This window comes from Octopus bimaculoides, chromosome 9, assembly GCF_046866305.1.
Source record: "Octopus bimaculoides isolate indiv1 chromosome 9, ASM4686630v1, whole genome shotgun sequence".
Lineage (NCBI taxonomy): Eukaryota > Metazoa > Mollusca > Cephalopoda > Octopoda > Octopodidae > Octopus > Octopus bimaculoides.
Window position 1 is genome coordinate 42,589,895 of NC_142936.1, and position 6,720 is coordinate 42,596,614.

The following is a 6,720-nucleotide window of genomic DNA, read 5'->3' on the forward strand; positions in this document are numbered from 1 at the left end:
GTTTAGCTTATAATGTAAACAATTGTGGAACCAGGACGTATACATACACAAGTTGCTTCATGTGGCGTTTGATTTAACGTCAGCAAATATGATGACAGTACATACAAATTGATTTCCGTTTAATAATCTAGGTAAACAGTTGTGACATCATTACACACTGCTTCAGCTAGAACTCTTTTTTTAAATGTGTCAACGATATGTATGTATGTATGTATGTATGTATGTATGTATGTATGTATGTATGTATGTATGTATGTATGTGTGCGTGTATATATATATATATATATATATATATATATATATATATATATATATATATATATATGTATACATATATATGCTTACACACATACAAACATACATGCAAACACACATACACATTTGTGTGTGTGCATGTGTGTGAGCGTAAATTGATTTTCATTTACCGTTCTAGGTCAAGCAGCAATTGAAACACCAGAACTCACAAGTTGCTACATGTGTCATTCGATTAAGTTCAATAAATATGGTAACCGGGCATATCCAATTGATTTTTGTTTAATAATCTAGACTGGAATCCTTATTGTATTTACTTACGGTCCTTCTCATCCAGAGTTCTAATCTCACTGAGGTCAGTTTTACCTTTTATATATCGGGGCTTCAGTGGAATTAAGTACTCGTTAAGTGCTAGTGTCATTTAATATTCTAATAAATTAACCTTGTAATGATTGGTATTATAATAGAACACAGTTATGGTTTCTCAATATACATGTTGCTTCCTCTTCCTTTTTATTCCTGGGCTGAATAGTACTTTGTGTCTTCGACTAAGGCGCTTCATGTTACGTTGCTTCAGTCTACTCGACTAAAAATGAGTACCAGGCAATTGCTAGTTAAAGCCTTCTCTTCTCCACTAGTCACATCCTTTATACTCCGCTGGGTTATGAGTTAAGAGACATCTAAAACATCTGCTCGCATAGACATCTAAAACAACGAAACCAATCTGATCATATGCACTTACAAGATATAGCTACGATATATTCTTTTATTACAACACTTTACCTCCATGTTTGGATCCATTAAAGGGCAATGTTTATATTTGATAACAAACTGTAATACTCTACTGGTCTGGTCTGAGGAAGGTACTCTGACCAAGGACTCAGTAGATTGTTCGAAACTAGTGAAATCACAAAGTTAATGCTCTTCTTGAACGGTTGGCAGTCGAAGTAGGAAAACATGGGCATTGAGACAATTCCAAAGGGACGTCGATCCGAAGAGGAAGGATTTATCATAATCATTAGTTGAGGGCATTGAGGTTGATACATTATGTGGGACGAGCTAGTCGAAAGCGTGTGAATGGAGATAGCACGAGGCCAATCAGATATGAGGAGTAATAGCTGTCGTATTAGCGGTAGAAATGACAGACATGAGATACAGCACGTATGTTGGTTAACGACTTCAAGCCAATCAGTCGAGTGGCCTTTTCTTGGTTGCAGTATAGGATGTTTCTGTGTGTGTGTGCATAGTACGAGCACCTTCTAGATGTGGGAGCACTATCCCTTTGTGGGTTTCACTTGAGATTTATTGAAGGTTAGTAGTTGTTCGGGATTGAACTTATTTTCTCGCCATCAAGAAGATGGCTTATTTCCTATGTATTATCTATGCCACCTGTACCACTAAAATTAAAATTACTTTTTAAATCCAGGAGCTGGTATTATTTTTAGGGGTCACGCCGACGTGAATTTTGCCTTTCATTCTTACAGGGTCGATGAAATAAAGTACCAGTCATGTACCAGCTCGATGTAGTCAACTCCTCCCGCAAAATTTCAGGCTTTGTGTTTATGGTAAAGAAATTTATTATTGTTAGAAGTCATCATCATCATCATCATCATCATCATCATCATCATCATCATCATCATCATCATCTTCTTCTTCTTCTTCTTCTTCTTCTTCTTCTTCTTCTTCTTCTTCTTCTTCTTCTTCTTCTTCTTCTTCTTCTTCTTCTTGGTTCCAGGTTCACTCTCACTGCGTGGCACTCTGGGCAAGTGTCGTCTACTGTAACTTCAGGTCGACCAAAGCCTTGTGAGTGGATCTGGTAGACGGTAACTGAAAGAAACTCGTCGTATATATGTGTATACACACACACACACACACACACACACACACACACACACACACACACACACGCACACACACACACACACACACACGCACACACACATATATGTGTGTGTGTGTTTGTCTTAGTGTCTGTTTGTCCCTCACCATCGCTTGACAATCGGTGTTGGTGTGTTAACGTCCCCGTAACATTAGCAGTTCAGCAAAATACCGATAGAATAAGTACCAGGCTTAACAAAAAATTAGGTCTGGGTTCGACTTAAAAAAAGACTGTTCGTCTAAAAAAAGAAATAAAAATTTGTTCAAGGCTGTGCTCCAGCAGGACCACAATCTAATGACTGAAACAAGTAGCATATATATTTATTTGTGAAGGTGCGTAGCTTAGAGGTTAGGGCATTCAGCTCGCGATCGTAAGGTCGTGAGTTCAATTCCCGGCGACACGTTGTGTCCTTGAGCAAGACACTTTATTTTCACGTTGCAACAGTCTACTCAAATGAGTAGTACCTGTATTTCAAAGGGCCAGTCTTGTTACACTGTGTGTCACGCTGAATCTCCCTGTGAACTACGTTAAAGGTACACGCGTCTTCGGAGTGCTCAACCACTTGCACGTTAATTTCACTAGCAAGCTGTTTCGTTGATCGCATCAGCTGGGACCCATGTCGTCGCAACCGACGGAGTGCTCCACACACACACACACACACACACACACACACACACACATTTCATATTTTACCGACTTTAAACCTTTCAATTTAGTAAATTTGTATTTATAGAAGGTACAAAGTACATAGTTAATTGAATAAGCATGTTCACATTGCAAAACGTGCTTATTCCTAGTTGCTTTTGTTTAGAATATACCCTATACAAATATGAAAATGTTTCATTTAGGAAAAGGATTGCATGAAAATTGGCAAATCATGAAAATATATATCGCCGTCTTGTCATTTCAGCAAGGTGCCGAGCTGGTAGAAACGTTAGCAGACCGGACGAAATGCTTAGCGGTATATCACCTGCTGCTACGTTCTGAGTTCAAATTCTGCTGAGGTCGACTTTACTTTTCATCCTTTCGGGGTCGATAAATTAAGTACCAGTTGCGTACTGGGGTCGATCTAATCGACTGGCCCGCTCCCCCCAAATTTCGGGCTTTGTGCCTAGAGTAGAAGAAATATATTCTATACACAACCATACAAACTCGTATATATATATATATATATATATATATATATATATATACGACGGGCTTCTTTCAGTTTCCGTCTACCAAATCCACTCACAAGACTTTGGTCGGCCCCAGGCTATAGTTGAAGGCACCACGCATTGGGACTGAATCCGGAACCATGTGGTTGGGAGCAAGCTTCTTACCACAGAATATATATCTACTACATATGTGGGAAATTCTGTCTGTGGGTGTGTTTGTGGCGTTGTTAGCTAACTCCTCCTACATCACTTGATCGATTTTGATGAAACTTGACACGTGACTAGAACTCATGTCTGGAAACCTTATGGCACACTCATACACATTGTTGAAGAAATCGATAATAAGGCCTCTGGAAGGGATCCTTATATATATTTAATATATTTCATTTTAACATATTTCATTTTAACATTCGCCCAGATTTTTACAGCCAAGGGAAATAATCCGTTCATTTTCCTAAATCATTTGTTATAAATCAAATTGAGTATGCTTATTTCTTAGTATTTGAACTATTAGAGTTATTTTTGCAATTTATCCAGAACAACACTTAAACAAGTAAATAGCATTTTCCTAAATAATAGATCCATTTATTTCGGTTAGTGACTTATTTACGAATACATCAACACTAGTGCCACTGAGGGTAATGTTCTCTGGGAACGCACAAAAGCCCTTTTCAGAGTTAATTACTTTGAATTGTTATTATCTCATATCTGATTAGCCTGTTATTACGTAACATACTTCACGATTTTAGTATACATACCTTATTAGTATTTCCTCCTATGTTCTATATTCTCTGGGAACGCATTAAAGCCCTTCTCGGGGCTACTTCATTTGAATTCTTACTATCAGGTACCTAATTTCATGTTAGTACATAACTGACTTCACAATTTGGGTATTCATAACTTAATGGGAATTCCTAAAAACAAGATCCTGTGTAAGACAGTTCGGTATTCTCTGTAAATACACAAAAACCGTTTTAAGGGCTACATACTGTGTATTATCGTTATTGGATTAGCGAAACAATTATGAGAACGGAACCAAGGGATTGAATATATATATATATATATATATATATATATATATATATATATATATTCAATACATATGTACTCAATATATATATATATGTATATATACACACATACATACATATATATATATATATATATATATATATATATATATATATATATATATATATATATATATATATATATATATATATATATATATATATATACGGGACTATTTGTGACGCACATGGAATAGATTTCTTTGAGATGGGATGCCTGAACTCACTAGCCGATGAATTCGTAAGTGCCTTTCTTACCGTTGATTTTTGGTGTCGCATGGCCAAAGATTACCGTGAATTTTTTAGAGACACTTTCAAATTTATCAGAATATCGGACTGATGATTTGAAATAGGGAAATTTTCATTCCCTTAACCATGAAACGATCGTATCCGATTAACTAAAGACTTGTTTTGTCTATGCTTTCCCATCCGGTTTTTTTGTTCTATGTGTGCCACAAATATCGCCATCCATTTAGAGAAAAATTTGTAGTTTAGAATCAGTAGTTCTTTGACTGCTATTTCTAAATTTTCAGTATGTTGGAGAAGCAACTCAATGCTAATCCCTGTATATTTATGATGATAAATGGTTTTACCGATAAAGGTTTTTTCATACTGAACTACTTGGCAAAATTGTTAATTATTAATTCTATTATTAATTGACGATTCCCTGCCCTTATTCTTGTATATTTTATATTTGATACCTCTAAGTTAGGTGGTTAAACCGTAATCCCTCCACACGGGGCTTTTTTTTCATACGGGACTATTTGTGACGCACATGGAATAGATTTCTTTGAGATGGGATGCCTGAACTCACTAGCCGATGAATTCGTAAGTGCCTTTCTTACCGTTGATTTTTGGTGTCGCATGGCCAAAGATTACCTGGAATTTTTTAGAGACACTTTCAAATTTATCAGAATATCGGACTGATGATTTGGAATAGGGAAATTTTCATTCCCTTAACCATGAAACGATCGTATCCGATTAACTAAAGACTTGTTTTGTTTATGCTTTCCTCTCCGGTTGTTTTGTTCTATGTGTGCCACAAATATCGCCATCCATTTAGAGAAAAATTTGTAGTTTAGAATCAGTAGTTCTTTGACTGCTATTTCTAAATTTTCAGTATGTTGGAGAAGCAACTCAATGCTAATCCCTGTATATTTATGATTATATATATATATATATATATATATATATATATATAGAGAGAGAGAGAGAGAAATTTTCTGTGATACATATATATATAATCTGAGTAGTAACCTTATAGTGTGCTTTTCAAAGCTTCTCTCTAGGTATTAGTAACCAAATTTTATCATACAACAGAACGTGTTTATTAGATATACATGTGTAAATCTGCAAATATCCGTAAAGTATAAACGAACAAATTTTAATACCAGAAGATGGATTGAGCAGGCTTTTGAACAGCAGCTGCTAATTGCTGGAAGTTACATGAATTGTACGCAATATTGTATTAATATGATTCAACAATAGCTTTACACATGCTCTTTTTCGATTGGCCAAAGAAAAAAAACACTACTATATCGCCATTAGTTTCTCCACATTTTATGCCCATAACGAAATATTACTTTTTATTGTTGTATTTCGGGACGTCATTTTTCTTTTACCAAATAAACACACGCACTATATATTCGTTCTTCACTCATTTATGGCTGTTCGTATGTCCATTGTCCGAAATCTTTCGTTACACATCTGTAATCTCTTTAGCCACACTTTCCGTCCTCGTGTGTGCTCTTGCTTCGCTTAGTCTTAGGGACATGAGTTAGAATAAGAACAGTAATAAACGAGTGGAGAACGCATATATAGTGCGTGTGTTTATTTGGCAAAAAAAAAAAATATATATTACGGTCTCAAAATACAGCAATATCTGTTTCAACACACGTTTTCACATCAGGAATCTTGCAACACAAATTCATAAACTTGCTTTTAATTATTCCTCTGATAACAAGGAACAAGGAAATACAAAGCAACACAAATTAGAAAATAAAAAAAAAACAACAAAAACAAGTTAATGGACATAAAAAATAAAGAGTAAAGAAACCGCATATTCATTCGATCTTTAACCACAAACTTGTTTGGAATTTTAGGAAAATAAAGAACATTTGAAGATAAGAATGTCATAAAAGGATAACCTTTGACAATTATCCGTCTCTGGTGTCTGTTACCGTTCCACTTCAAAGAAAACCAGTTCACTTCCTTAAGTCAGAATGATACCGAAAACTGTCACTTTATAGACTTAATTTTAGATATATACTATCACCACCACCCTCTGTTGCTTTTCAAATCATTAGGAGAGGCTATTAGATTAACAAATTTACTAGTGCACATACGTACATATACATACATA

The 6,720-nt window shown here is 35.4% G+C and overlaps 1 pseudogene across 1 annotated transcript in view; it reads left to right on the top strand.

Moving 5' to 3' along the window:
- The first annotated feature begins 891 nt into the window (after positions 1-891).
- LOC149134070 (uncharacterized) overlaps positions 892-6,720 on the top strand; it is a 26,809-nt pseudogene continuing 20,980 nt past the window's right edge. Inside the window, exon 1 of the transcript XR_016242982.1 lies at positions 892-1,817. The product of XR_016242982.1 is annotated as an uncharacterized LOC149134070 (transcript). The remainder of the gene's footprint in view (positions 1,818-6,720) is intronic.